Source organism: Phyllobates terribilis, unplaced genomic scaffold, assembly GCF_046119375.1.
Source record: "Phyllobates terribilis strain yellow unplaced genomic scaffold, ASM4611937v1 Scaffold_3__8_contigs__length_932513732, whole genome shotgun sequence".
Classification (NCBI taxonomy): domain Eukaryota; kingdom Metazoa; phylum Chordata; class Amphibia; order Anura; family Dendrobatidae; genus Phyllobates; species Phyllobates terribilis.
In genome coordinates, this window is record NW_027362763.1 from 10,730,583 (window position 1) to 10,755,567 (window position 24,985).

The window sequence follows — 24,985 nt, forward strand, 5'->3', positions numbered from 1 at the left end:
AGCAGGCTGGTGTGAGTGCTTCTGCACGCACTGTGAGGCGGAGACTCTTTGAGCAAGGGCTGGTTTCAAGGAGGGCAGCAAAGAAGCCACTTCTCTCCAGAAAAAACATCAGGGACCGACTGATATTCTGCAAAAGGTACAGGGAGTGGACTGCTGAGGACTGGGGCAAAGTCATTTTCTCTGATGAATCCCCTTTTCGATTGTTTGGGACATCTGGAAAACAGCTTATTCGGAAAAGAAGAGGTGAGCGCTTCCACCAGTCTTGTCTCATGTCAACTGTAAAGCATCCTGAAACCATTCATGTGTGGGGTTGCTTCTCAGCCAAGGGAATCGGCTCACTCACAGTCTTGCCTAAAAACACAGCCATGAATAAAGAATGGTACCAGAATGTCCTCCAAGAGCAACTTCTCCCAACCGTCCAAGAGCAGTTTGGCGCCCAACAATGCCTTTTCCAGCATGATGGAGCATCTTGCCATAAAGCAAAGGTGATAACTAAATGGCTCATGGAACAAAACATAGAGATTTTGGGTCCATGGCCTGGAAACTCTCCAGATCTTAATCCCGTTGAGAACTTGTGGTCAATCATCAAGAGACGGGTGGACAAACAAAACCCAACAAATTCTGGCAAAATGCAAGCATTGATTATGCAAGAATGGACTGCTATCAGTCAGGATTTGGTCCAAAAGTTGATTGAGAGCATGCCAGGGAGAATTACAGAGGTCTTGAAGAAGAAAGGGCAACACTGCAAATATTGACTTGCTGCATTAACTCATTATAACTGTCAATATAACCTATTGGTACTCATAATATGATTGCATTTATATTTCTGTATGTGATATAAACATCAGACAAACACTAATAAAAACCAGAGGCCAGCAGATCATGTGAAAATATAATTTTGGTGTCATTCTCAAAACTTTTGGTCATGACTGTAGTGTAGTGGTTATCACGTTTGCTTTACACGCGAAAGGTCCCCGGTTCGACACCGGGCAGAAACATGTGTATGTGAGCATTTTTTCTCACACAAGGCTATACTGTTGGTTTGGGCAGCATGATTTTCACCCATTTGATTCACAATGGCCTGACAAATGAACGCATGTTCCCTGGTTGAAAAATGCCCTTTGTCCTGTTTTTAAACATTGAGGTAAACCTGTTGGCTTTGGGTGGATGATTTTGTTCAATTGCATTTAGGTATGTGTGAATGTCTTTGGTAGTACCGTGAGGTTCTGTAGTGTAGCGGTTATCACGTTCGCCCAACACGCGAAAGGTCCCCAGTTCGAAACTGGGCAGAAACATAATTTTATTGTTTGCTATCAAAGCGTTTGCCTTTCGGTCCTTGATCTTGATTGCATGCCGTGACCACAGAAGCTTTTTCCGTCTAGTTTCTGTAGTGTAGCGGTTATCACATTCGCCTCACACGCGAAAGGTCCCCGGTTCGATACCGGGCAGAAACATGTGATTTATTCTTTATTTCCAAATGCAAGATTATATTGTTGGTTTGAGCAGCATTTTTTTCACCGCTACGATTTCTACGTGAGTTTGCTTTTGACAACAGTGTGTGGTTTTGACAGTTGATAGGTTATCACAATTCAAGTAACACCTGAGAGTTTTAGGGTGCAAAACTAGGCATCTACGTGCTTCTTCTCTTTCTTTTTGGTTTTTGGACAAAGGCATGAGAATGCTTTGTCCAAAATGTTTTTTTCCATGCAAATCCAGCTCAGCTACGTTTAAACCAGAATCACGTTAGCCTGACAAGTGAAAAGTTCCCTCATTGAAAGATGCAAGTTTTGCTTTTCAGATGATGCCATTACTCTGTTTCCACTTTTGCTCTTGATTGCTTGACGTGAACACATTTCACTCCTTTTCATGAAGTTTCTGTAGTGTAGTGGTTATCACGTTCGCTTTACACGCGAAAGATCCCTGTTTTGACACCGGGCAGAAACTTGTGTTTGTGAGCATTTTTTCTCACACAAGGCTATACTGTTGGTTTGGGCAGCATGATTTTCACCCATTTGATTCACAATGGCCTGACAAATGAATGCATGTTCCCTGGTTGAAAAATGCCCTTTGTCCTGTTTTTAAACATTGAGGTAAACCTGTTGGCTTTGGGTGGATGATTTTGTTCAATTGCATTTAGGTATGTGTGAATGTCTTTGGTAGTACCGTGAGTTTCTGCAATGTAGCGGTTATCACGTTCGCCTAACACGCAAAAGGTCTACAGTTTGAAACTGGGCAGAAACATAATTGTATTGTTTGCTATCAAAGCGTTTGCCTTTCGGTCCTTGATCTTGATTGCATGCCGTGACCACAAAAGCTTTTTCCGTCTAGTTTCTGTAGAGTAGCGGTTATCACGTTCGCCTCACACGCGAAAGGTCCCCAGTTCGAAACTAGGCAGAAACATAATTTTATTGTTTGCTATCAAAGCGTTTGCCTTTCGGTCCTTGATCTTGATTGCATGCCGTGACCACAGAAGCTTTTTCCGTCTAGTTTCTGTAGTGTAGCGGTTATCACGTTCGCCTCACACGCGAAAGGTCCTCGGTTCGATACCGGGCAGAAACATGTGATTTATTCTTTATTTCCAAATGCAAGATTATATTGTTGGTTTGAGCAGCATTTTTTTCACCGCTACGATTTCTACGTGAGTTTGCTTTTGACAACAGTGTGTGGTTTTGACAGTTGATAGGTTATCACAATTCAAGTAACACCTGAGAGTTTTAGGGTGCAAAACTAGGCATCTACATGCTTTTTCTCTTTCTTTTTGGCTTTTGGACAAAGGCATGAGAATGCTTTGTCCAAAATGTTTTTTTCCATGCAAATCCAGCTCAGCTACGTTTAAACCAGAATCACGTTAACCTGACAAGTGAAAAGTTCCCTCATTGAAAGATGCAAGTTTTGCTTTTCAGATGATGCCATTACTCTGTTTCCACTTTTGCTTTTGATTACTTGACGTGAACATTTCACTCCTTTTCATGAAGTTTCTGTACAGTCATGGCCAAAAGTATTGAGAATGAGACAAATAGTAATTTTTTCAAAGTTTACTGCTTCATTTTTTGTAATGGCAATTTGCATATACTCCTGAATGTCAAAGAGTGATCAGCTTAACAGCAATTACTGTACTTGCAAAGTCAATATTTGCCCAGAAAATGAACTTTAACCCCCAAAACGCATTTCAACATCATTGCAGTCCTGCCTTAAAAGGAGCAGCTAACATCGTTTTAGTGATTGATCCATTAACACAGGTGTGGGTGTTGATGAGGACAGGGCTGGAGATCAATCAGTCATGATTAAGTAAGAATGACATCACTGGACACTTTAAAAGGAGGCTGGTTCTTGGTATCATTGTTTCTCTTCAGTTAACCATGGTTATCTCTAAAGAAACACGTGCAGCCATCATTGCACTGCACAAAAATGGCCTAACAGGGAAGAGTATCGCAGCTACAAAGATTGCACCTCAGTCAACAATCTATCGCATCATCAAGAACTTCAAGGAGAGAGCTTCCATTGTTGTCAAAAAGGCTCCAGGGCGCCCAAGAAAGACCAGCAAGCGCCAGGACCGTATCTTAAAACTGTTTCAGCTGTGGGATCGGACTACCAGCAGTGCCAGGAATGGCAGCAGGCTGGTGTGAGTGCTTCTGCACGCACTGTGAGGCGGAGACTCTTTGAGCAAGGGCTGGTTTCAAGGAGGGCAGCAAAGAAGCCACTTCTCTCCAGAAAAAACATCAGGGACCGACTGATATTCTGCAAAAGGTACAGGGAGTGGACTGCTGAGGACTGGGGCAAAGTCATTTTCTCTGATGAATCCCCTTTTCGATTGTTTGGGACATCTGGAAAACAGCTTATTCGGAAAAGAAGAGGTGAGCGCTTCCACCAGTCTTGTCTCATGTCAACTGTAAAGCATCCTGAAACCATTCATGTGTGGGGTTGCTTCTCAGCCAAGGGAATCGGCTCACTCACAGTCTTGCCTAAAAACACAGCCATGAATAAAGAATGGTACCAGAATGTCCTCCAAGAGCAACTTCTCCCAACCGTCCAAGAGCAGTTTGGCGCCCAACAATGCCTTTTCCAGCATGATGGAGCATCTTGCCATAAAGCAAAGGTGATAACTAAATGGCTCATGGAACAAAACATAGAGATTTTGGGTCCATGGCCTGGAAACTCTCCAGATCTTAATCCCGTTGAGAACTTGTGGTCAATCATCAAGAGACGGGTGGACAAACAAAACCCAACAAATTCTGGCAAAATGCAAGCATTGATTATGCAAGAATGGACTGCTATCAGTCAGGATTTGGTCCAAAAGTTGATTGAGAGCATGCCAGGGAGAATTACAGAGGTCTTGAAGAAGAAAGGGCAACACTGCAAATATTGACTTGCTGCATTAACTCATTATAACTGTCAATATAACCTATTGGTACTCATAATATGATTGCATTTATATTTCTGTATGTGATATAAACATCAGACAAACACTAATAAAAACCAGAGGCCAGCAGATCATGTGAAAATATAATTTTGGTGTCATTCTCAAAACTTTTGGCCATGACTGTAGTGTAGTGGTTATCACATTTGCTTTACACGCGAAAGGTCCCCGGTTCGACACCGGGCAGAAACATGTGTATGTGAGCATTTTTTCTCACAAGGCTATACTGTTGGTTTGGGCAGCATGATTTTCACCCATTTGATTCACAATGGCCTGACAAATGAACGCATGTTCCCTGGTTGAAAAATGCCCTTTGTCCTGTTTTTAAACATTGAGGTAAACCTGTTGGCTTTGGGTGGATGATTTTGTTCAATTGCATTTAGGTATGTGTGAATGTCTTTGGTAGTACCGTGAGGTTCTGTAGTGTAGCGGTTATCACGTTCGCCCAACACGCGAAAGGTCCCCAGTTTGAAACTGGGCAGAAACATAATTTTATTGTTTGCTATCAAAGCGTTTGCCTTTCGGTCCTTGATCTTGATTGCATGCCGTGACCACAGAAGCTTTTTCCGTCTAGTTTCTGTAGTGTAGCGGTTATCACATTCGCCTCACACGCGAAAGGTCCCCGGTTCGATACCGGGCAGAAACATGTGATTTATTCTTTATTTCCAAATGCAAGATTATATTGTTGGTTTGAGCAGCATTTTTTTCACCGCTACGATTTCTACGTGAGTTTGCTTTTGACAACAGTGTGTGGTTTTGACAGTTGATAGGTTATCACAATTCAAGTAACACCTGAGAGTTTTAGGGTGCAAAACTAGGCATCTACATGCTTTTTCTCTTTCTTTTTGGCTTTTGGACAAAGGCATGAGAATGCTTTGTCCAAAATGTTTTTTTCCATGCAAATCCAGCTCAGCTACGTTTAAACCAGAATCACGTTAGCCTGACAAGTGAAAAGTTCCCTCATTGAAAGATGCAAGTTTTGCTTTTCAGATGATGCCATTACTCTGTTTCCACATTTGCTCTTGATTACTTGACGTGAACATTTCACTCCTTTTCATGAAGTTTCTGTAGTGTAGTGGTTATCACGTTTGTATTACACGCGAAAGGTCCCCGATTCGACACCGGGCAGAAACATATGTTTGTGAGCATTTTTTCTCACACAAGGCTATACTGTTGGTTTGGGCAGCATGATTTTCACCCATTTGATTCACAATGGCCTGACAAATGAACGCATGTTCCCTGGTTGAAAAATGCCCTTTGTCCTGTTTTTAAACATTGAGGTAAACTTGTTAGCTTTGGGTGGATGATTTTGTTCAATTGCATTTAGGTATGTGTGAATGTCTTTGCTAGTACCGTGAGTTTATGTAGTGTAGCGGATATCATGTTCGCCTAACACGCGAAAGGTCCCCAGTTCGAAACTGGGCAGAAACATAATTCTCTTGTTTGCTATCAAAGCGTTTGCCTTTCTGTCCTTAATCTTGATTGCATGCCGTGACCACAGAAGTTTTTTCATCTAGTTTCTGTAGTGTAGCGGTTATCACGTTCGCCTCACACGCGAAATGTCCCCGCTTCGATACCGGGCAGAAACATGTGATTTATTCTTTATTTCCAAATGCAAGATTATATTGTTGGTTTGAGTAGCATTTTTTTCACCGCTACGATTTCTACGTGAGTTTGCTTTTGACAACAGTGTGTGGTTTTGACAGTTTATAGGTTATCACAATTCAAGTAACACCTGAGAGTTTTAGGGTGCAAAACTAGGCATCTACGTGCTTTTTCTCTTTCTTTTTGGCTTTTGGACAAAGGCATGAGAATGCTTTGTCCAAAATGTTTTTTTCCATGCAAATCCAGCTCAGCTACGTTTAAACCACAATCACGTTAGCCTGACAAGTGAAAAGTTCCCTCATTGAAAGATGCAAGTTTTGCTTTTCAGATGATGCAATTACTCTGTTTCCACTTTTGCTCTTGATTGCTTGACGTGAACATTTCACTCCTTTTCATGAAGTTTCTGTAGTGTAGTGGTTATCACGTTCGCTTTACACGCGAAAGGTCCCTGGTTTGACACCGGGCAGAAACATGTGTTTGTGAGCATTTTTTCTCACACAAGGCTATACTGTTGGTTTGGGCAGCATGATTTTCACCCATTTGATTCACAATGGCCTGACAAATGAACGCATGTTCCCTGGTTGAAAAATGCCCTTTGTCCTGTTTTTAAACATTGAGGTAAACCTGTTGGCTTTGGGTGGATGATTTTGTTCAATTGCATTTAGGTATGTGTGAATGTCTTTGGTAGTACTGTGAGTTTTTGTAGTGTAGCGGTTATCACGTTCGCCTAACACGCGAAAGGTCCCCAGTTCGAAACTGGGCAGAAACATAATTTTATTGTTTGCAATCAAAGCGTTTGCCTTTCGGTCCTTGATCTTGATTGCATGCCGTGACCACAGAAGCTTTTTCCGTCTAGTTTCTGTAGTGTAGCGGTTATCACGTTCGCCTCACACGCGAAATGTCCCCGCTTCGATACCGGGCAGAAACGTGTGATTTATTCTTTATTTCCAAATGCAAGATTATATTGTTGGTTTGAGTAGCATTTTTTTCACCGCTACGATTTCTACGTGAGTTTGCTTTTGACAACAGTGTGTGGTTTTGACAGTTGATAGGTTATCACAATTCAAGTAACACCTGAGAGTTTTAGGGTGCAAAACTAGGCATCTACGTGCTTTTTCTCTTTCTTTTTGGCTTTTGGACAAAGGCATGAGAATGCTTTGTCCAAAATGTTTTTTTCCATGCAAATCCAGCTCAGCTACGTTTAAACCAGAATCACGTTAGCCTGACAAGTGAAAAGTTCCCTCATTGAAAGATGCAAGTTTTGCTTTTCAGATGATGCCATTACTCTGTTTCCACTTTTGCTCTTGATTGCTTGACATGAACATTTCACTCCTTTTCATGAAGATTCTGTAGTGTAGTGGTTATCACGTTCGCTTTACACGCGAAAGGTCCCTGGTTTGACACTGGGCAGAAACATGTGTTTGTGAGCATTTTTTCTCACACAAGGCTATACTGTTGGTTTGGGCAGCATGATTTTCACCCATTTGATTCACAATGGCCTGACAAATGAACGCATGTTCCCTGGTTGAAAAATGCCCTTTGTCCTGTTTTTAAACATTGAGGTAAACCTGTTGGCTTTGGGTGGATGATTTTGTTCAATTGCATTTAGGTATGTGTGAATGTCTTTGGTAGTACTGTGAGTTTCTGTAGTGTAGCGGTTATCACGTTCGCCCAACACGCGAAAGGTCCCCAGTTCGAAACTGGGCAGAAACATTATTTTATTGTTTGCTATCAAAGCGTTTGCCTTTCGGTCCTTGATCTTGATTGCATGCCGTGACCACAGAAGCTTTTTCCGTCTAGTTTCTGTAGTGTAGCGGTTATCACATTCGCCTCACACGCGAAAGGTCCCCGGTTCGATACCGGGCAGAAACATGTGATTTATTCTTTATTTCCAAATGCAAGATTATATTGTTGGTTTGAGCAGCATTTTTTTCACCGCTACGATTTCTACGTGAGTTTGCTTTTGACAACAGTGTGTGGTTTTGACAGTTGATAGGTTATCACAATTCAAGTAACACCTGAGAGTTTTAGGGTGCAAAACTAGGCATCTACATGCTTTTTCTCTTTCTTTTTGGCTTTTGGACAAAGGCATGAGAATGCTTTGTCCAAAATGTTTTTTTCCATGCAAATCCAGCTCAGCTACGTTTAAACCAGAATCACGTTAGCCTGACAAGTGAAAAGTTCCCTCATTGAAAGATGCAAGTTTTGCTTTTCAGATGATGCCATTACTCTGTTTCCACATTTGCTCTTGATTACTTGACGTGAACATTTCACTCCTTTTCATGAAGTTTCTGTAGTGTAGTGGTTATCACGTTTGTATTACACGCGAAAGGTCCCCGATTCGACACCGGGCAGAAACATGTGTTTGTGAGCATTTTTTCTCACACAAGGCTATACTGTTGGTTTGGGCAGCATGATTTTCACCCATTTGATTCACAATGGCCTGACAAATGAATGCATGTTCCCTGGTTGAAAAATGCCCTTTGTCCTGTTTTTAAACATTGAGGTAAACCTGTTGGCTTTGGGTGGATGATTTTGTTCAATTGCATTTAGGTATGTGTGAATGTGTGTGGTAGTACTGTGAGTTTCTGTAGTGTAGCGGTTATCACGTTCGCATAACACGCGAACGGTCCCCAGTTCGAAACTGGGCAGAAACCTAATTTTATTGTTTGCTATCAAAGCGTTTGCCTTTCGGTCCTTGATCTTGATTGCATGCCGTGACCACAGAAGCTTTTCCGGTCTAGTTTCTGTAGTGTAGCGGTTATCACGTTCGCCTCACACGCGAGAGGTCCCTGGTTCGATACCGGGCAGAAACATGTGATTTATTCTTTATTTCCAAATGCAAGATTATATTGTTGGTTTGAGCAGCATTTTTTTCACCGCTACGATTTCTACGTGAGTTTGCTTTTGACAACAGTGTGTGGTTTTGACAGTTGATAGGTTATCACAATTCAAGTAACACCTGAGAGTTTTAGGGTGCAAAACTAGGTATCTACGTGCTTTTTCTCTTTCTTTTTGGCTTTTGGACAAAGGCATGAGAATGCTTTGTCCAAAATGTTTTTTTCCATGCAAATCCAGCTCAGCTACGTTTAAACCAGAATCACGTTAGCCTGACAAGTGAAAAGTTCCCTCATTGAAAGATGCAAGTTTTGCTTTTCAGATGATGCCATTACTCTGTTTCCACTTTTGCTCTTGATTGCTTGACGTGAACATTTCACTCCTTTTCATGAAGTTTCTGTAGTGTAGTGGTTATCACGTTCGCTTTACACGCGAAAGGTCCCCGGTTCGACACCGGGCAGAAACATATGTTTGTGAGCATTTTTTCTCACACAAGGCTATACTGTTGGTTTGGGCAGCATGATTTTCACCCATTTGATTCACAATGGCCTGACAAATGAACGCATGTTCCCTGGTTGAAAAATGCCCTTTGTCCTGTTTTTAAACATTGAGGTAAACTTGTTAGCTTTGGGTGGATGACTTTGTTCAATTGCATTTAGGTATGTGTGAATGTCTTTGGTAGTACCGTGAGTTTATGTAGTGTAGCGGATATCATGTTCGCCTAACACGCGAAAGGTCCCCAGTTCGAAACTGGGCAGAAACATAATTCTCTTGTTTGCTATCAAAGCGTTTGCCTTTCTGTCCTTAATCTTGATTGCATGCCGTGACCACAGAAGTTTTTTCATCTAGTTTCTGTAGTGTAGCGGTTATAACGTTCGCCTCACACGCGAAAGGTCCCCGGTTCGATACCGGGCAGAAACATGTGATTTATTATTTATTTCCAAATGCAAGATTATATTGTTGGTTTGAGCAGCATTTTTTTCACCGCTACGATTTCTACGTGAGTTTGCTTTTGACAACAGTGTGTGGTTTTGACAGTTGATAGGTTATCACAATTCAAGTAACACCTGAGAGTTTTAGGGTGCAAAACTAGGCATCTACGTGCTTTTTCTCTTTCTTTTTCGCTTTTGGACAAAGGCATGAGAATGCTTTGTCCAAAATGTTTTTTTCCATGCAAATCCAGCTCAGCTACGTTTAAACCAGAATCACGTTAGCCTGACAAGTGAAAAGTTCCCTCATGGAAAGATGCAAGTTTTGCTTTTCAGATGATGCCATTACTCTGTTTCCACTTTTGCTCTTGATTGCTTGACTTGAACATTTCACTCCTTTTCATGAAGTTTCTGTAGTGTAGTGGTTATCACTTTCGCTTTACACGTGAAAGGTCCCCGGTTTGACACCGGGCAGAAACATGTGTTTGTGAGCATTTTTTCTCACACAAGGGTATACTGTTGGTTTGGGCAGCATGATTTTCACCCATTTGATTCACAATGGCCTGACAAATGAACGCATGTTCCCTGGTTGAAAAATGCCCTTTGTCCTGTTTTTAAACATTGAGGTAAACTTGTTGGCTTTGGGTGGATGATTTTGTTCAATTGCATTTAGGTATGTGTGAATGTGCTTGGTAGTACCGTGAGTTTCTGTAGTGTAGCGGTTATCACGTTCACCTAACACGCGAAAGGTCCCCAGTTCGAAACTGGGCAGAAACATAATTTTATTGTTTGCTATCAAAGCGTTTGCCTTTCGGTCCTTGATCTTGATTGCATGCCGTGACCACAGAAGCTTTTTCCGTCTAGTTTCTGTAGTGTAGCGGTTATCACGTTCGCCTCACACGCGAAATGTCCCCGCTTCGATACCGGGCAGAAACATGTGATTTATTCTTTATTTCCAAATGCAAGATTATATTGTTGGTTTGAGTAGCATTTTTTTCACCGCTACGATTTCTACGTGAGTTTGCTTTTGACAACAGTGTGTGGTTTTGACAGTTTATAGGTTATCACAATTCAAGTAACACCTGAGAGTTTTAGGGTGCAAAACTAGGCATCTACGTGCTTTTTCTCTTTCTTTTTGGCTTTTGGACAAAGGCATGAGAATGCTTTGTCCAAAATGTTTTTTTCCATGCAAATCCAGCTCAGCTACGTTTAAACCAGAATCACGTTAGCCTGACAAGTGAAAAGTTCCCTCATTGAAAGATGCAAGTTTTGCTTTTCAGATGATGCAATTACTCTGTTTCCACTTTTGCTCTTGATTGCTTGACGTGAACATTTCACTCCTTTTCATGAAGTTTCTGTAGTGTAGTGGTTATCACGTTCGCTTTACACGCGAAAGGTCCCTGGTTTGACACCGGGCAGAAACATGTGTTTGTGAGCATTTTTTCTCACACAAGGCTATACTGTTGGTTTGGGCAGCATGATTTTCACCCATTTGATTCACAATGGCCTGACAAATGAACGCATGTTCCCTGGTTGAAAAATGCCCTTTGTCCTGTTTTTAAACATTGAGGTAAACCTGTTGGCTTTGGGTGGATGATTTTGTTCAATTGCATTTAGGTATGTGTGAATGTCTTTGGTAGTACTGTGAGTTTTTGTAGTGTAGCGGTTATCACGTTCGCCTAACACGCGAAAGGTCCCCAGTTCGAAACTGGGCAGAAACATAATTTTATTGTTTGCAATCAAAGCGTTTGCCTTTCGGTCCTTGATCTTGATTGCATGCCGTGACCACAGAAGCTTTTTCCGTCTAGTTTCTGTATTGTAGCGGTTATCACGTTCGCCTCACACGCGAAATGTCCCCGCTTCGATACCGGGCAGAAACGTGTGATTTATTCTTTATTTCCAAATGCAAGATTATATTGTTGGTTTGAGTAGCATTTTTTTCACCGCTACGATTTCTACGTGAGTTTGCTTTTGACAACAGTGTGTGGTTTTGACAGTTGATAGGTTATCACAATTCAAGTAACACCTGAGAGTTTTAGGGTGCAAAACTAGGCATCTACGTGCTTTTTCTCTTTCTTTTTGGCTTTTGGACAAAGGCATGAGAATGCTTTGTCCAAAATGTTTTTTTCCATGCAAATCCAGCTCAGCTACGTTTAAACCAGAATCACGTTAGCCTGACAAGTGAAAAGTTCCCTCATTGAAAGATGCAAGTTTTGCTTTTCAGATGATGCAATTACTCTGTTTCCACTTTTGCTCTTGATTGCTTGACGTGAACATTTCACTCCTTTTCATGAAGTTTCTGTAGTGTAGTGGTTATCACGTTCGCTTTACACGCGAAAGGTCCCTGGTTTGACACCGGGCAGAAACATGTGTTTGTGAGCAATTTTTCTCACACAAGGCTATACTGTTGGTTTGGGCAGCATGATTTTCACCCATTTGATTCACAATGGCCTGACAAATGAACGCATGTTCCCTGGTTGAAAAATGCCCTTTGTCCTGTTTTTAAACATTGAGGTAAACCTGTTGGCTTTGGGTGGATGATTTTGTTCAATTGCATTTAGGTATGTGTGAATGTCTTTGGTAGTACTGTGAGTTTTTGTAGTGTAGCGGTTATCACGTTCGCCTAACACGCGAAAGGTCCCCAGTTCGAAACTGGGCAGAAACATAATTTTATTGTTTGCAATCAAAGCGTTTGCCTTTCGGTCCTTGATCTTGATTGCATGCCGTGACCACAGAAGCTTTTTCCGTCTAGTTTCTGTAGTGTAGCGGTTATCACGTTCGCCTCACACGCGAAATGTCCCCGCTTCGATACCGGGCAGAAACGTGTGATTTATTCTTTATTTCCAAATGCAAGATTATATTGTTGGTTTGAGTAGCATTTTTTTCACCGCTACGATTTCTACGTGAGTTTGCTTTTGACAACAGTGTGTGGTTTTGACAGTTGATAGGTTATCACAATTCAAGTAACACCTGAGAGTTTTAGGGTGCAAAACTAGGCATCTACGTGCTTTTTCTCTTTCTTTTTGGCTTTTGGACAAAGGCATGAGAATGCTTTGTCCAAAATGTTTTTTTTCCATGCAAATCCAGCTCAGCTACGTTTAAACCAGAATCACGTTAGCCTGACAAGTGAAAAGTTCCCTCATTGAAAGATGCAAGTTTTGCTTTTCAGATGATGCCATTACTCTGTTTCCACTTTTGCTCTTGATTGCTTGACATGAACATTTCACTCCTTTTCATGAAGATTCTGTAGTGTAGTGGTTATCACGTTCGCTTTACACGCGAAAGGTCCCTGGTTTGACACTGGGCAGAAACATGTGTTTGTGAGCATTTTTTCTCACACAAGGCTATACTGTTGGTTTGGGCAGCATGATTTTCACCCATTTGATTCACAATGGCCTGACAAATGAACGCATGTTCCCTGGTTGAAAAATGCCCTTTGTCCTGTTTTTAAACATTGAGGTAAACCTGTTGGCTTTGGGTGGATGATTTTGTTCAATTGCATTTAGGTATGTGTGAATGTCTTTGGTAGTACTGTGAGTTTCTGTAGTGTAGCGGTTATCACGTTCGCCTCACATGCGTAATGTCCCCGGTTCGATACCGAGCAGAAACATGTGATTTATTCTTTATTTCCAAATGCAAGGTTATACTGTTGGTTTGAGCAGCATTTTTTTCACCGCTACGATTTCTACGTGAGTTTGCTTTTGACAACAGTGTGTGGTTTTGACAGTTGATAGGTTATCACAATTGAAGTAACACCTGAGAGTTTTAGGGTGCAAAACTAGGCATCTACGTGCTTTTTCTCTTTCTTTTTGGCTTTTGGACAAAGGCATGAGAATGCTTTGTCCAAAATGTTTTTTTCCATGCAAATCCAGCTCAGCTACGTTTAAACCAGAATCACGTTAGCCTGACAAGTGAAAAGTTCCCTCATTGAAAGATGCAAGTTTTGCTTTTCAGATGATGCCATTACTCTGTTTCCACTTTTGCTCTTGATTGCTTGACGTGAACATTTCACTCCTTTTCATGAAGTTTCTGTAGTGTAGTGGTTATCACGTTCGCTTTACACGCGAAAGGTCCCCGGTTTGACAGCGGGCAGAAACATGTGTTTGTGAGCATTTTTTCTCACACAAGGCTATACTGTTGGTTTGGGCAGCATGATTTTCACCCATTTGATTCACAATGGCCTGACAAATGAATGCATGTTCCCTGGTTGAAAAATGCCCTTTGTCCTGTTTTTAAACATTGAGGTAAACCTGTTGGCTTTGTGTGGATGATTTTGTTCAATTGCATTTAGGTATGTGTGAATGTCTTTGGTAGTACCGTGAGTTTCTGTAGTGTATTGGTTATCACGTTCGCCTAACACGCGAAAGGTCCCCAGTTCGAAACTGGGCAAAAACATAATATTATTGTTTGCAATCAAAGCGTTTGCCTTTCGGTCCTTGATCTTGATTGTATGCCGTGACCACAGAAGCTTTACATGTCTAGTTTCTGTAGTGTAGCGGTTATCACGTTCGCCTCACACGCGAAATTTCCCCGGTTCGATACCGGGCAGAAACATGTGATTTATTCTTTATTTCCAAATGCAAGATTATATTGTTGGTTTGAGCAGCATTTTTTTCACTGCTACGATTTCTACGTGAGTTTGCTTTTGACAACAGTGTGTGGTTTTGACAGTTGATAGGTTATCACAATTGAAGTAACACCTGAGAGTTTTAGGGTGCAAAACTAGGCATCTACGTGCTTTTTCTCTTTCTTTTTGGCTTTTGGACAAAGGCATGAGAATGCTTTGTCCAAAATGTTTTTTTTCCATGCAAATCCAGCTCAGCTACGTTTAAACCAGAATCACGTTAGCCTGACAAGTGAAAAGTTCCCTCATTGAAAGATGCAAGTTTTGCTTTTCAGATGATGCCATTACTCTGTTTCCACTTTTGCTCTTGATTGCTTGACATGAACATTTCACTCCTTTTCATGAAGATTCTGTAGTGTAGTGGTTATCACGTTCGCTTTACACGTGAAAGGTCCCTGGTTTGACACTGGGCAGAAACATGTGTTTGTGAGCATTTTTTCTCACACAAGGCTATACTGTTGGTTTGGGCAGCATGATTTTCACCCATTTGATTCACAATGGCCTGACAAATGAACGCATGTTCCCTGGTTGAAAAATGCCCTTTGTCCTGTTTTTAAACATTGAGGTAAACCTGTTGGCTTTGGGTGGATGATTTTGTTCAATTGCATTTAGGTATGTGTGAATGTCTTTGGTAGTACTGTGAGTTTCTGTAGTGTAGCGGTTATCACGTTCGCCTCACATGCGTAATGTCCCCGGTTCGATACCGAGCAGAAACATGTGATTTATTCTTTATTTCCAAATGCAAGGTTATACTGTTGGTTTGAGCAGCATTTTTTTCACCGCTACGATTTCTACGTGAGTTTGCTTTTGACAACAGTGTGTGGTTTTGACAGTTGATAGGTTATCACAATTGAAGTAACACCTGAGAGTTTTAGGGTGCAAAACTAGGCATCTACGTGCTTTTTCTCTTTCTTTTTGGCTTTTGGACAAAGGCATGAGAATGCTTTGTCCAAAATGTTTTTTTCCATGCAAATCCAGCTCAGCTACGTTTAAACCAGAATCACGTTAGCCTGACAAGTGAAAAGTTCCCTCATTGAAAGATGCAAGTTTTGCTTTTCAGATGATGCCATTACTCTGTTTCCACTTTTGCTCTTGATTGCTTGACGTGAACATTTCACTCCTTTTCATGAAGTTTCTGTAGTGTAGTGGTTATCACGTTCGCTTTACACGCGAAAGGTCCCCGGTTTGACAGCGGGCAGAAACATGTGTTTGTGAGCATTTTTTCTCACACAAGGCTATACTGTTGGTTTGGGCAGCATGATTTTCACCCATTTGATTCACAATGGCCTGACAAATGAATGCATGTTCCCTGGTTGAAAAATGCCCTTTGTCCTGTTTTTAAACATTGAGGTAAACCTGTTGGCTTTGTGTGGATGATTTTGTTCAATTGCATTTAGGTATGTGTGAATGTCTTTGGTAGTACCGTGAGTTTCTGTAGTGTATTGGTTATCACGTTCGCCTAACACGCGAAAGGTCCCCAGTTCGAAACTGGGCAAAAACATAATATTATTGTTTGCAATCAAAGCGTTTGCCTTTCGGTCCTTGATCTTGATTGTATGCCGTGACCACAGAAGCTTTACATGTCTAGTTTCTGTAGTGTAGCGGTTATCACGTTCGCCTCACACGCGAAATTTCCCCGGTTCGATACCGGGCAGAAACATGTGATTTATTCTTTATTTCCAAATGCAAGATTATATTGTTGGTTTGAGCAGCATTTTTTTCACTGCTACGATTTCTACGTGAGTTTGCTTTTGACAACAGTGTGTGGTTTTGACAGTTGATAGGTTATCACAATTGAAGTAACACCTGAGAGTTTTAGGGTGCAAAACTAGGCATCTACGTGCTTTTTCTCTTTCTTTTTGGCTTTTGGACAAAGGCATGAGAATGCTTTGTCCAAAATGTTTTTTTCCATGCAAATCCAGCTCAGCTACGTTTAAACCAGAATCACGTTAGCCTGACAAGTGAAAAGTTCCCTCATTGAAAGATGCAAGTTTTGCTTTTCAGATGATGCCATTACTCTGTTTCCACTTTTGCTCTTGATTGCTTGACGTGAACATTTCACTCCTTTTCATGAAGTTTCTGTAGTGTAGTGGTTATCACGTTCGCTTTACACGCGAAAGGTCCCTGGTTCGACACCGGGCAGAAACATGTGTTTGTGAGCATTTTTTCTCACACAAGGCTATACTGTTGGTTTGGGCAGCATGATTTTCACCCATTTGATTCACAATGGCCTGACAAATGAACGCATGTTCCCTGGTTGAAAAATTCCCTTTGTCCTGTTTTTAAACATTTAGGTAAACCTGTTGGCTTTGGGTGGATGATTTTGTTCAAATGCATTTAGGTATGTGTGAATGTCTTTGGTAGTACTGTAAGTTTCTGTAGTATAGCGGTTATCACGTTCGCCTAATATGTGAAAGGTCCCCAGTTCGAAACTGGGCAGAAACATAATTTTATTGTTTGCTATCAAAGCGTTTGCCTTTCGGTCCTTGATCTTGATTGCATGCCGTGACCACAGAAGCTTTTTCCGTCTTGTTTCTGTAGTGTAGCGGTTATCACGTTCGCCTTACACGCGAATTGTCCCCGGTTTGATACCGGGCAGAAACATGTGATTTATTCTTTATTTCCAAATGCAAGATTATATTGTTGGTTTGAGCAGCATTTTTTTCACTGCTACGATTTCTACGTGAGTTTGCTTTTGACAACAGTGTGTGGTTTTGACACTTGATAGGTTATCACAATTCAAGTAACACCTGAGAGTTTTAGGGTGCAAAACTAGGCATCTACGTGCTTTTTCTCTTTCTTTTTGGCTTTTGGACAAAGGCATGAGAATGCTTTGTCCAAAATGTTTTTTTCCATGCAAATCCAGCTCAGCTACGTTTAAACCAGAATCACGTTAGCCTGACAAGTGAAAAGTTCCCTCATTGAAAGATGCAAGTTTCGCTTTTCAGATGATGCCATTACTCTGTTTCCACTTTTGCTCTTGATTGCTTGACGTGAACATTTCACTCCTTTTCATGAAGTTTCGGTAGTGTAGTGGTTATCACGTTTGCTTTACATGCGAAAGGTCCCCGGTTTGACACCGGGCAGAAACATGTGTTTGTGAGCATTTTTTCTCACACAAGGCTATACTGTTGGTTTGGGCAGCATGATTTTCACCCATTTGATTCACAATGGCCTGACAAATGAACGCATGTTCCCTGGTTGAAAAATGCCCTTTGTCTTGTTTTTAAACATTGAGGTAAACCTGTTGGCTTTGGGTGGATGATTTTGTTCAATTGCATTTAGGTATGTGTGAATGTCTTTGGTAGTACCGTGAGTTTCTGTAGTGTAGCGGTTATCACGTTCGCCTAACACGCGAAAGGTCCCCATTTCGAAACTGGGCAGAAACATAATTTTATTGTTTGCAATCAAAGCGTTTGCCTTTCGGTCCTTGATCTTGATTGCATGCCGTGACCACAGAAGCTTTTTCCGTCTAGTTTCTGTAGTGTAGCGGTTATCACGTTCGCCTCCCACGCGAAATGTCCCCGGTTCGATACCGGGCAGAAACATGTGATTTATTCTTTATTTCCAAATGCAAGGTTATACTGTTGGTTTGAGCAGCATTTTTTTCACCGCTACGATTTCTACGTGAGTTTGCTTTTGACAACAGTGTGTGGTTTTGACAGTTGATAGGTTATCACAATTCAAGTAACACCTGAGAGTTTTAGGGTGCAAAACTAGGCATCTACGTGCTTTTTCTCTTTCTTTTTGGCTTTTGGACAAAGGCATGAGAATGCTTTGTCCAAAATGTTTTTTTCCATGCAAATCCAGCTCAGCTACGTTTAAACCAGAATCACGTTAGCCTGACAAGTGAAAAGTTCCCTCATTGAAAGATGCAAGTTTTGCTTTTCAGATGATGCCATTACTCTGTTTCCACTTTTGCTCTTGATTGCTTGACGTGAACATTTCACTCCTTTTCATGAAGTTTCTGTAGTGTAGTGGTTATCACGTTCGCTTTACACGCGAAAGGTCCCCGGTTTGACAGCGGGCAGAAACATGTGTTTGTGAGCATTTCTTCTCACACAAGGCTATACTGTTGGTTTGGGCAGCATGATTTTCACCCATTTGATTCACAATGGCCTGACAAATGAACGCATGTTCCCTGGTTGAAAAATGCCCTTTGTCCTGTTTTTAAACATTGAGGTAAACCTGTTGGCTTTGTGTGGATGATTTTGTTCAATTGCATTTAGGTATGTGTGAATGTCTTTGGTAGTACCGTGAGTTTCTGTAGTGTAGTGGTTATCACGTTCGCCTAACACGTGAAAGGTCCCCAGTTCGAAACTGGGCAGAAACATAATTTTATTGCTTGCTATCAAAGCGTTTGCCTTTCGGTCCTTGATCTTGATTGCATGCCGTGACCACAGAAGACATTTCTGTCTAGTTTCTGTAGTGTAGCGGTTATCACGTTCGCCTCACACGCGAAAGGTCCCCGGTTCGATACCGGGCAGAAACATGTGATTTATTCTTTATTTCCAAATGCAAGATTATATTGTTGGTTTGAGCAGCATTTTTTTCACCGCTACGATTTCTACGTGAGTTTGCTTTTGACAACAGTGTGTGGTTTTGACAGTTGATAGGTTATCACAATTCAAGTAACACCTGAGAGTTTTAGGGTGCAAAACTAGGCATCTACGTGCTTTTTCTCTTTCTTTTTGGCTTTTGGACAAAGGCATGAGAATGCTTTGTCCAAAATGTTTTTTTCCATGCAAATCCAGCTCAGCTACGTTTAAACCAGAATCACGTTAGCCTGACAAGTGAAAAGTTCCCTCATTGAAAGATGCAAGTTTTGCTTTTCAGATGATGCCATTACTCTGTTTCCACTTTTGCTCTTGATTGCTTGACGTGAACATTTCACTCCTTTTCATGAAGTTTCTGTAGTGTAGTGGTTATCACGTTCGCTTTACACGCGAAAGGTCCCTGGTTCGACACCGGGCAGAAACATGTGTTTGTGAGCATTTTTTCTCACACAAGGCTATACTGTTGGTTTGGGCAGCATGATTTTCACCCATTTGATTCACAATGGCCTGACAAATGAATGCATGTTCCCTAGTTGAAAAATGCCCTTTGTCCTGTTTTTAAACATTGAGGTAAACCTGTTGGCTTTGGGTGGATGATTTTGTTCAATTGCATTTAGGTATGTGTGAATGTCTTTGGTAGTACCGTGAGTTTCTGTAGTGTAGCGGTTATCATGTTCGCCTAACACGCGAAAGGTCCACAGTTCGAAACTGGGCAGAAACATAATTTTATTGTTTGCTATCAAAGCGTTTGCCTTTCGGTCCTTGATCTTGATTGCATGCCGTGACCACAGAACCTTTTCCCGTCTAGTTTCTGTAGTGCAGCGGTTATCACGTTCACCTCACACGCGAAAGGTCCCCGGTTCGATACCGGGCAGAAACATGTGATTTATTCTTTATTTCCAAATGCAAGATTATATTGTTGGTTTGAGCAGCATTTTTTTCACCGCTACGATTTCTACGTGAGTTTGCTTTTGACAACAGTGTGTGGTTTTGACAGTTGATAGGTTATCACAATTCAAGTAACACCTGAGAGTTTTAGGGTGCAAAACTAGGCATCTACGTGCTTTTTCTCTTTCTTTTTGGCTTTTGGACAAAGGCATGAGAATGCTTTGTCCAAAATGTTTTTTTCCATGCAAATCCAGCTCAGCTACGTTTAAACCAGAATCACGTTAGCCTGACAAGTGAAAAGTTCCCTCATTGAAAGATGCAAGTTTTGCTTTTCAGATGATGCCATTACTCTGTTTCCACTTTTGCTCTTGATTGCTTGACGTGAACATTTCACTCCATTTCATGAAGTTTCTGTAGTGTAGTGGTTATCACTTTTGCTTTACACGCGAAAGGTCCCTGGTTCGACACCGGGCAGAAACATGTGTTTGTGAGCATTTTTTCTCACACAAGGCTATACTGTTGGTTTGGGCAGCATGATTTTCACCCATTTGATTCACAATGGCCTGACAAATGAACGCATGTTCCCTGGTTGAAAAATGCCCTTTGTCCTGTTTTTAAACATTGAGGTAAACTTGTTGGCTTTGGGTGGATGATTTTGTTCAATTGCATTTAGGTATGTGTGAATGTCTTTGGTAGTATCGTGAGTTTCTCTAGTGTAGCGGTTATCACGTTCGCCTAACATGCGGAAGGTCCCCAGTTTGAAACTGGGCAGAAACATAATTTTATTGTTTGCTATCAAAGCATTTGCCTTTCGGTCCTTGGTCTTGATTGCATTCCGTGACCACAGAAGCTTTTGCCGTCTAGTTTCTGTAGTGTAGCGGTAATCACGTTTGCCTCACACGCGAAAGGTCCCCGGTTCGATACCGGGCAGAAACATGTGATTTATTCTTTATTTCCAAATGCAAGATTATATTGTTGGTTTGAGCAGCATTTTTTTCACCGCTACGATTTCTACGTGAGTTTGCTTTTGACAACAGTGTGTGGTTTTGACAGTTGATAGATTATCACAATTCAAGTAACACCTGAGAGTTTTAGGGTGCAAAACTAGGCATCTACGTGCTTTTTCTCTTTCTTTTCGGCTTTTGGACAAAGGCATGAGAATGCTTTGTCCAAAATGGTTTTTTCCATGCAAATCCAGCTCAGCTACGTTTAAACCAGAATCACGTTAGCCTGACAAGTGAAAAGTTCCCTCATTGAAAGATGCAAGTTTTGCTTTTCAGATGATGCCTTTACTCTGTTTCCACTTTTGCTTTTGATTGCTTGACGTGAACATTTCACTCCTTTTCATGAAGTTTCTGTAGTGTAGTGGTTATCACGTTCGCTTTACACGTGAAAGGTCCCTGGTTCGACACCGGGCAGAAACATGTGTTTGTGAGCATTTTTTCTCACACAAGGCTATACTGTTGGTTTGGGCAGCATGATTTTCACCCATTTGATTCACAATGGCCTGACAAATGAACGCATGTTCCCTGGTTGAAAAATGCCCTTTGTCCTGTTTTTAAACATTGAGGTAAACTTGTTTGTTTTGGGTGGATGATTTTGTTCAATTGCATTTAGGTATGTGTGAATGTCTTTGGTAGTACCGTGAGTTTCTGTAGTGTAGCGGTTTCATGTTCGCCTAACATGCGAAAGGTCCCCAGTTTGAAACTGGGCAAAAACATAATTTTATTGTTTGCTATCAAAGCTTTGCCTTTCGGTCCTTGATCTTGATTGCATGCCGTGACCACAGAAGCTTTTTCCGTCTAGTTTCTGTAGTGTAACGGTTTTCACGTTCGCCTCACTCGCGAAGGGTCCCCTGTTCGATACCGGGCAGAAACATGTGATTTATTCTTAATTTCCAAATGCAAGATTATATTGTTGGTTTGAGCAGCATTTTTTTCACCGCTACGATTTCTACTTGAGTTTGCTTTTGACAACAGTGTGTGGTTTTGACATTTGATAGGTTATCACAATTCAAGTAACACCTGAGAGTTTTAGGGTGCAAAACTAGGCATCTACGTGCTTTTTCTCTTTCTTTTTGGCTTTTGGACAAAGGCATGAGAATGCTTTGTCCAAAATGTTTTTTTCCATGCAAATCCAGCTCAGCTACGTTTAAACCAGAATCACGTTAGCCTGACAAGTGAAAAGTTCCCTCATTGAAAGATGCAAGTTTTGCTTTTCAGATGATGCCATTACTCTGTTTCCACTTTTGCTCTTGATTGCTTGACGTGAACATTTCACTCCTTTTCATGAAGTTTCTGTAGTGTAGTGGTTATCACGTTCGTTTTACACGCGAAAGGTCCCCGGTTCGACACCCGGCAGAAACATGTGTTTGTGAGTATTTTTTCTCACACAAGGCTATACTGTTGGTTTGGGCAGCATGATTTTCACCCATTTGATTCACAATGGCCTGACAAATGAACGCATGTTCCCTGGTTGAAAAATGCCCTTTGTCCTGTTTTTAAACATTGAGGTAAACTTGTTGGCTTTGGGTGGATGATTTTGTTCAATTGCATTTAGGTATGTGTGAATGTCTTTGGTAGTACCGTGAGTTTCTGTAGTGTAGCGGTTATCACGTTCGCCTAACACGCGAAAGATCCCCAGTTCGAAACTGGGCAGAAACATAATTTTATTGTTTGCTATCAAAGCGTTTGCCTTTCGGTCCTTGATCTTGATTGCATGCCGTGACCACAGAAGCTTTTTCCGTCTAGTTTCTGTAGTGTAGCGGTTATCACGTTCGCCTCACACGCGAAAGGTCCCCGGTTCGATACCGGGCAGAAACATGTGATTTGTTCTTTATTTCCAAATGCAAGATTATATTGTTGGTTTGAGCAGCAGTTTTTTCACCGCTACGATTTCTACGTGAGTTTGCTTTTGACAACAGTGTGTGGTTTTGACAGTTGATAGGTGATCACAATTCAAGTAACACCTGAGAGTTTTAGGGTGCAAAACTAGGCATCTACGTGCTTTTTCTCTTTCTTTTTGGCTTTTGGACAAAGGCATGAGAATGCTTTGTCCAAAATGTTTTTTTCCATGCAAATCCAGCTCAGCTACGTTTAAACCAGAATCACGTTAGCCTGACAAGTGAAAAGTTCCATCATTGAAAGATGCAAGTTTTGCTTTTCAGATGATGCCATTACTCTGTTTCCACTTTTGCTCTTGATTGCTTGACGTGAACATTTCACTCCTTTTCATGAAGTTTCTGTAGTGTAGTGGTTATCACGTTCGCTTTACACGCGAAAGGTCCCTGGTTCGACACCGGGCAGAAACATGTGTTTGTGAGCATTTTTTCTCACACAAGGCTATACTGTTGGTTTGGGCAGCATGATTTTCACCCATTTGATTCACAATGGCCTGACAAATGAACGCATGTTCCCTGGTTGAAAAATGCCCTTTGTCTTGTTTTTAAACATTGAGGTAAACCTGTTGGCTTTGGGTGGATGATTTTGTTCAATTGCATTTAGGTATGTGTGAATGTCTTTGGTAGTACCGTGAGTTTCTGTAGTGTAGCAGTTATCACGTTTGCCTAACATGCGAAAGGTCCCCAGTTCGAAACTGGGCAGAAACATAATTTTATTGTTTGCTATCAAAGCGTTTGCCTTTCGGTCCTTGATCTTGATTGCATGCCGTGACCACAGAAGCTTTTTCCGTCTACTTTCTGTAGTGTAGCGGTTATCACGTTCGCCTCACACGCGAAAGGTCCCCGGTTCGATACCGGGCAGAAACATGTGATTTATTCTTTATTTCCAAATGCAAGATTATATTGTTGGTTTGAGCAGCATTTTTTTCACCGCTACGATTTCTACGTGAGTTTGCTTTTGACAACAGTGTGTGGTTTTGACAGTTGATAGGTTATCACAATTCAAGTAACACCTGAGAGTTAGGGTGCAAAACTAGGCATCTACGTGCTTTTTCTCTTTCTTTTTGGCTTTTGGACAAAGGCATGAGAATGCTTTATCCAAAATGTTTTTTTCCATGCAAATCCAGCTCAGCTACGTTTAATCCAGAATCACGTTAGCCTGACAAGTGAAAAGTTCCCTCATTGAAAGATGCAAGTTTTGCTTTTCAGATGATGCCATTACTCTGTTTCCACTTTTGCTCTTGATTGCTTGACGTGAACATTTCACTCCTTTTCATTAAGTTTCTGTAGTGTAGTGGTTATCACGTTCGCTTTACACGCGAAAGGTCCCTGGTTCGACATCGGGCAGAAACATGTGTTTGTGAGCATTTTTTCTCACACAAGGCTATACTGTTGGTTTGGGCAGCATGATTTTCACCCATTTGATTCACAATGGCCTGACAAATGAACGCATGTTCCCTGGTTGAAAAATGCCCTTTGTCCTGTTTTTAAACATTGAGGTAAACCTGTTGGCTTTGGGTGGATGATTTTGTTCAATTGCATTTAGGTATGTGTGAATGTCTTTGGTAGTACCGTGAGTTTCTGTAGTGTAGCGGTTATCACGTTCGCCTAACACGCGAAAGGTCCCCAGTTCGAAACTGGGCAGAAACATAATTTTATTGTTTGCTATCAAAGCGTTTGCCTTTCGGTCCTTGATCTTGATTGCATGCCGTGACCACAGAAGCTTTTTCCGTCTAGTTTCTGTAGTGTAGCGGTTATCACGTTCGCCTCACACGCGAAAGGTCCCCGGTTCGATACCGGCCAGAAACATGTGATTTATTCTTTATTTCCAAATGCAAGATTATATTGTTGGTTTGAGCAGCATTTTTTTCACCACTACGATTTCTACGTGAGTTTGCTTTTGACAACAGTGTGTTGTTTTGACAGTTGATAGGTAGTGTTGAGCCACCCCCGTAGTGTTCGGGTTCGGTTCGGTTCGTCGAACACCGGGATGTTCGAGGAACTGTTCGTCGAACTGTTCGTCGAACACCTTAGAACACCGTCGAACACCGTTAAAACCAATGGCAGGCAAACAAAAACACATAGAAACACATAGAAAACACCTGCAAAGGTGTCCAAAAGCTGACAAACTGCTCAGAAGACACTCTCTTTAAAAAAGCCGGCCGGCAAATTCAGCAGCGGCATACACCGGTACCCGACAATTTAGACAAGAAGGAATAGAGCTTCACA

At 41.4% G+C, this 24,985-nt stretch overlaps 58 non-coding genes across 58 annotated transcripts; all 58 read left to right on the top strand.

Moving 5' to 3' along the window:
* Positions 1-927: 927 nt before the first annotated feature.
* Positions 928-998, top strand: TRNAV-UAC (transfer RNA valine (anticodon UAC)). Its single transcript has one exon. It is a non-coding gene; the product is annotated as a tRNA-Val (tRNA).
* Positions 999-1,222: 224 nt separating this feature from the next.
* On the top strand, positions 1,223-1,295 carry TRNAV-AAC (transfer RNA valine (anticodon AAC)). Its single transcript has one exon. It is a non-coding gene; the product is annotated as a tRNA-Val (tRNA).
* Positions 1,296-1,381: 86 nt separating this feature from the next.
* TRNAV-CAC (transfer RNA valine (anticodon CAC)) lies at positions 1,382-1,454 on the top strand. Its single transcript has one exon. It is a non-coding gene; the product is annotated as a tRNA-Val (tRNA).
* An 873-nt stretch (positions 1,455-2,327) lies between these two features.
* TRNAV-CAC (transfer RNA valine (anticodon CAC)) lies at positions 2,328-2,400 on the top strand. The gene has a single exon. It is a non-coding gene; the product is annotated as a tRNA-Val (tRNA).
* Positions 2,401-2,486: 86 nt separating this feature from the next.
* TRNAV-CAC (transfer RNA valine (anticodon CAC)) lies at positions 2,487-2,559 on the top strand. Its single transcript has one exon. It is a non-coding gene; the product is annotated as a tRNA-Val (tRNA).
* Positions 2,560-4,831: 2,272 nt separating this feature from the next.
* On the top strand, positions 4,832-4,904 carry TRNAV-AAC (transfer RNA valine (anticodon AAC)). Its single transcript has one exon. It is a non-coding gene; the product is annotated as a tRNA-Val (tRNA).
* Positions 4,905-4,990: 86 nt separating this feature from the next.
* TRNAV-CAC (transfer RNA valine (anticodon CAC)) lies at positions 4,991-5,063 on the top strand. Its single transcript has one exon. It is a non-coding gene; the product is annotated as a tRNA-Val (tRNA).
* A 712-nt stretch (positions 5,064-5,775) lies between these two features.
* Positions 5,776-5,848, top strand: TRNAV-AAC (transfer RNA valine (anticodon AAC)). The gene has a single exon. It is a non-coding gene; the product is annotated as a tRNA-Val (tRNA).
* Positions 5,849-5,933: 85 nt separating this feature from the next.
* Positions 5,934-6,006, top strand: TRNAV-CAC (transfer RNA valine (anticodon CAC)). The gene has a single exon. It is a non-coding gene; the product is annotated as a tRNA-Val (tRNA).
* Positions 6,007-6,421: 415 nt separating this feature from the next.
* Positions 6,422-6,494, top strand: TRNAV-UAC (transfer RNA valine (anticodon UAC)). Its single transcript has one exon. It is a non-coding gene; the product is annotated as a tRNA-Val (tRNA).
* Positions 6,495-6,718: 224 nt separating this feature from the next.
* On the top strand, positions 6,719-6,791 carry TRNAV-AAC (transfer RNA valine (anticodon AAC)). The gene has a single exon. It is a non-coding gene; the product is annotated as a tRNA-Val (tRNA).
* An 86-nt stretch (positions 6,792-6,877) lies between these two features.
* On the top strand, positions 6,878-6,950 carry TRNAV-CAC (transfer RNA valine (anticodon CAC)). The gene has a single exon. It is a non-coding gene; the product is annotated as a tRNA-Val (tRNA).
* Positions 6,951-7,662: 712 nt separating this feature from the next.
* Positions 7,663-7,735, top strand: TRNAV-AAC (transfer RNA valine (anticodon AAC)). Its single transcript has one exon. It is a non-coding gene; the product is annotated as a tRNA-Val (tRNA).
* An 86-nt stretch (positions 7,736-7,821) lies between these two features.
* TRNAV-CAC (transfer RNA valine (anticodon CAC)) lies at positions 7,822-7,894 on the top strand. Its single transcript has one exon. It is a non-coding gene; the product is annotated as a tRNA-Val (tRNA).
* Positions 7,895-8,606: 712 nt separating this feature from the next.
* TRNAV-AAC (transfer RNA valine (anticodon AAC)) lies at positions 8,607-8,679 on the top strand. The gene has a single exon. It is a non-coding gene; the product is annotated as a tRNA-Val (tRNA).
* An 86-nt stretch (positions 8,680-8,765) lies between these two features.
* Positions 8,766-8,838, top strand: TRNAV-CAC (transfer RNA valine (anticodon CAC)). The gene has a single exon. It is a non-coding gene; the product is annotated as a tRNA-Val (tRNA).
* A 415-nt stretch (positions 8,839-9,253) lies between these two features.
* On the top strand, positions 9,254-9,326 carry TRNAV-UAC (transfer RNA valine (anticodon UAC)). The gene has a single exon. It is a non-coding gene; the product is annotated as a tRNA-Val (tRNA).
* Positions 9,327-9,550: 224 nt separating this feature from the next.
* On the top strand, positions 9,551-9,623 carry TRNAV-AAC (transfer RNA valine (anticodon AAC)). The gene has a single exon. It is a non-coding gene; the product is annotated as a tRNA-Val (tRNA).
* An 85-nt stretch (positions 9,624-9,708) lies between these two features.
* TRNAV-CAC (transfer RNA valine (anticodon CAC)) lies at positions 9,709-9,781 on the top strand. The gene has a single exon. It is a non-coding gene; the product is annotated as a tRNA-Val (tRNA).
* A 415-nt stretch (positions 9,782-10,196) lies between these two features.
* TRNAV-UAC (transfer RNA valine (anticodon UAC)) lies at positions 10,197-10,269 on the top strand. The gene has a single exon. It is a non-coding gene; the product is annotated as a tRNA-Val (tRNA).
* A 224-nt stretch (positions 10,270-10,493) lies between these two features.
* On the top strand, positions 10,494-10,566 carry TRNAV-AAC (transfer RNA valine (anticodon AAC)). The gene has a single exon. It is a non-coding gene; the product is annotated as a tRNA-Val (tRNA).
* An 86-nt stretch (positions 10,567-10,652) lies between these two features.
* On the top strand, positions 10,653-10,725 carry TRNAV-CAC (transfer RNA valine (anticodon CAC)). The gene has a single exon. It is a non-coding gene; the product is annotated as a tRNA-Val (tRNA).
* Positions 10,726-11,140: 415 nt separating this feature from the next.
* Positions 11,141-11,213, top strand: TRNAV-UAC (transfer RNA valine (anticodon UAC)). Its single transcript has one exon. It is a non-coding gene; the product is annotated as a tRNA-Val (tRNA).
* A 224-nt stretch (positions 11,214-11,437) lies between these two features.
* TRNAV-AAC (transfer RNA valine (anticodon AAC)) lies at positions 11,438-11,510 on the top strand. The gene has a single exon. It is a non-coding gene; the product is annotated as a tRNA-Val (tRNA).
* A 574-nt stretch (positions 11,511-12,084) lies between these two features.
* TRNAV-UAC (transfer RNA valine (anticodon UAC)) lies at positions 12,085-12,157 on the top strand. The gene has a single exon. It is a non-coding gene; the product is annotated as a tRNA-Val (tRNA).
* A 224-nt stretch (positions 12,158-12,381) lies between these two features.
* On the top strand, positions 12,382-12,454 carry TRNAV-AAC (transfer RNA valine (anticodon AAC)). The gene has a single exon. It is a non-coding gene; the product is annotated as a tRNA-Val (tRNA).
* An 86-nt stretch (positions 12,455-12,540) lies between these two features.
* Positions 12,541-12,613, top strand: TRNAV-CAC (transfer RNA valine (anticodon CAC)). Its single transcript has one exon. It is a non-coding gene; the product is annotated as a tRNA-Val (tRNA).
* A 713-nt stretch (positions 12,614-13,326) lies between these two features.
* Positions 13,327-13,399, top strand: TRNAV-CAC (transfer RNA valine (anticodon CAC)). The gene has a single exon. It is a non-coding gene; the product is annotated as a tRNA-Val (tRNA).
* Positions 13,400-13,814: 415 nt separating this feature from the next.
* Positions 13,815-13,887, top strand: TRNAV-UAC (transfer RNA valine (anticodon UAC)). Its single transcript has one exon. It is a non-coding gene; the product is annotated as a tRNA-Val (tRNA).
* Positions 13,888-14,111: 224 nt separating this feature from the next.
* TRNAV-AAC (transfer RNA valine (anticodon AAC)) lies at positions 14,112-14,184 on the top strand. Its single transcript has one exon. It is a non-coding gene; the product is annotated as a tRNA-Val (tRNA).
* An 86-nt stretch (positions 14,185-14,270) lies between these two features.
* TRNAV-CAC (transfer RNA valine (anticodon CAC)) lies at positions 14,271-14,343 on the top strand. Its single transcript has one exon. It is a non-coding gene; the product is annotated as a tRNA-Val (tRNA).
* Positions 14,344-15,056: 713 nt separating this feature from the next.
* On the top strand, positions 15,057-15,129 carry TRNAV-CAC (transfer RNA valine (anticodon CAC)). Its single transcript has one exon. It is a non-coding gene; the product is annotated as a tRNA-Val (tRNA).
* A 415-nt stretch (positions 15,130-15,544) lies between these two features.
* Positions 15,545-15,617, top strand: TRNAV-UAC (transfer RNA valine (anticodon UAC)). Its single transcript has one exon. It is a non-coding gene; the product is annotated as a tRNA-Val (tRNA).
* A 224-nt stretch (positions 15,618-15,841) lies between these two features.
* On the top strand, positions 15,842-15,914 carry TRNAV-AAC (transfer RNA valine (anticodon AAC)). Its single transcript has one exon. It is a non-coding gene; the product is annotated as a tRNA-Val (tRNA).
* An 86-nt stretch (positions 15,915-16,000) lies between these two features.
* Positions 16,001-16,073, top strand: TRNAV-CAC (transfer RNA valine (anticodon CAC)). Its single transcript has one exon. It is a non-coding gene; the product is annotated as a tRNA-Val (tRNA).
* A 415-nt stretch (positions 16,074-16,488) lies between these two features.
* Positions 16,489-16,561, top strand: TRNAV-UAC (transfer RNA valine (anticodon UAC)). Its single transcript has one exon. It is a non-coding gene; the product is annotated as a tRNA-Val (tRNA).
* Positions 16,562-16,785: 224 nt separating this feature from the next.
* TRNAI-AAU (transfer RNA isoleucine (anticodon AAU)) lies at positions 16,786-16,858 on the top strand. Its single transcript has one exon. It is a non-coding gene; the product is annotated as a tRNA-Ile (tRNA).
* An 86-nt stretch (positions 16,859-16,944) lies between these two features.
* On the top strand, positions 16,945-17,017 carry TRNAV-UAC (transfer RNA valine (anticodon UAC)). The gene has a single exon. It is a non-coding gene; the product is annotated as a tRNA-Val (tRNA).
* A 712-nt stretch (positions 17,018-17,729) lies between these two features.
* Positions 17,730-17,802, top strand: TRNAV-AAC (transfer RNA valine (anticodon AAC)). The gene has a single exon. It is a non-coding gene; the product is annotated as a tRNA-Val (tRNA).
* Positions 17,803-17,888: 86 nt separating this feature from the next.
* On the top strand, positions 17,889-17,961 carry TRNAG-CCC (transfer RNA glycine (anticodon CCC)). The gene has a single exon. It is a non-coding gene; the product is annotated as a tRNA-Gly (tRNA).
* Positions 17,962-18,376: 415 nt separating this feature from the next.
* Positions 18,377-18,449, top strand: TRNAV-UAC (transfer RNA valine (anticodon UAC)). Its single transcript has one exon. It is a non-coding gene; the product is annotated as a tRNA-Val (tRNA).
* Positions 18,450-18,673: 224 nt separating this feature from the next.
* TRNAV-AAC (transfer RNA valine (anticodon AAC)) lies at positions 18,674-18,746 on the top strand. Its single transcript has one exon. It is a non-coding gene; the product is annotated as a tRNA-Val (tRNA).
* Positions 18,747-18,832: 86 nt separating this feature from the next.
* TRNAV-CAC (transfer RNA valine (anticodon CAC)) lies at positions 18,833-18,905 on the top strand. Its single transcript has one exon. It is a non-coding gene; the product is annotated as a tRNA-Val (tRNA).
* Positions 18,906-19,320: 415 nt separating this feature from the next.
* TRNAV-UAC (transfer RNA valine (anticodon UAC)) lies at positions 19,321-19,393 on the top strand. The gene has a single exon. It is a non-coding gene; the product is annotated as a tRNA-Val (tRNA).
* Positions 19,394-19,617: 224 nt separating this feature from the next.
* TRNAV-AAC (transfer RNA valine (anticodon AAC)) lies at positions 19,618-19,690 on the top strand. The gene has a single exon. It is a non-coding gene; the product is annotated as a tRNA-Val (tRNA).
* An 86-nt stretch (positions 19,691-19,776) lies between these two features.
* TRNAV-CAC (transfer RNA valine (anticodon CAC)) lies at positions 19,777-19,849 on the top strand. Its single transcript has one exon. It is a non-coding gene; the product is annotated as a tRNA-Val (tRNA).
* A 415-nt stretch (positions 19,850-20,264) lies between these two features.
* TRNAV-UAC (transfer RNA valine (anticodon UAC)) lies at positions 20,265-20,337 on the top strand. Its single transcript has one exon. It is a non-coding gene; the product is annotated as a tRNA-Val (tRNA).
* A 383-nt stretch (positions 20,338-20,720) lies between these two features.
* Positions 20,721-20,793, top strand: TRNAV-CAC (transfer RNA valine (anticodon CAC)). The gene has a single exon. It is a non-coding gene; the product is annotated as a tRNA-Val (tRNA).
* A 415-nt stretch (positions 20,794-21,208) lies between these two features.
* Positions 21,209-21,281, top strand: TRNAV-UAC (transfer RNA valine (anticodon UAC)). Its single transcript has one exon. It is a non-coding gene; the product is annotated as a tRNA-Val (tRNA).
* An 869-nt stretch (positions 21,282-22,150) lies between these two features.
* TRNAV-UAC (transfer RNA valine (anticodon UAC)) lies at positions 22,151-22,223 on the top strand. The gene has a single exon. It is a non-coding gene; the product is annotated as a tRNA-Val (tRNA).
* A 224-nt stretch (positions 22,224-22,447) lies between these two features.
* On the top strand, positions 22,448-22,520 carry TRNAV-AAC (transfer RNA valine (anticodon AAC)). The gene has a single exon. It is a non-coding gene; the product is annotated as a tRNA-Val (tRNA).
* Positions 22,521-22,606: 86 nt separating this feature from the next.
* On the top strand, positions 22,607-22,679 carry TRNAV-CAC (transfer RNA valine (anticodon CAC)). Its single transcript has one exon. It is a non-coding gene; the product is annotated as a tRNA-Val (tRNA).
* Positions 22,680-23,094: 415 nt separating this feature from the next.
* TRNAV-UAC (transfer RNA valine (anticodon UAC)) lies at positions 23,095-23,167 on the top strand. Its single transcript has one exon. It is a non-coding gene; the product is annotated as a tRNA-Val (tRNA).
* Positions 23,168-23,391: 224 nt separating this feature from the next.
* Positions 23,392-23,464, top strand: TRNAV-AAC (transfer RNA valine (anticodon AAC)). Its single transcript has one exon. It is a non-coding gene; the product is annotated as a tRNA-Val (tRNA).
* An 86-nt stretch (positions 23,465-23,550) lies between these two features.
* On the top strand, positions 23,551-23,623 carry TRNAV-CAC (transfer RNA valine (anticodon CAC)). Its single transcript has one exon. It is a non-coding gene; the product is annotated as a tRNA-Val (tRNA).
* Positions 23,624-24,036: 413 nt separating this feature from the next.
* Positions 24,037-24,109, top strand: TRNAV-UAC (transfer RNA valine (anticodon UAC)). The gene has a single exon. It is a non-coding gene; the product is annotated as a tRNA-Val (tRNA).
* A 224-nt stretch (positions 24,110-24,333) lies between these two features.
* On the top strand, positions 24,334-24,406 carry TRNAV-AAC (transfer RNA valine (anticodon AAC)). The gene has a single exon. It is a non-coding gene; the product is annotated as a tRNA-Val (tRNA).
* An 86-nt stretch (positions 24,407-24,492) lies between these two features.
* On the top strand, positions 24,493-24,565 carry TRNAV-CAC (transfer RNA valine (anticodon CAC)). The gene has a single exon. It is a non-coding gene; the product is annotated as a tRNA-Val (tRNA).
* The last annotated feature ends 420 nt before the right edge of the window (positions 24,566-24,985 follow it).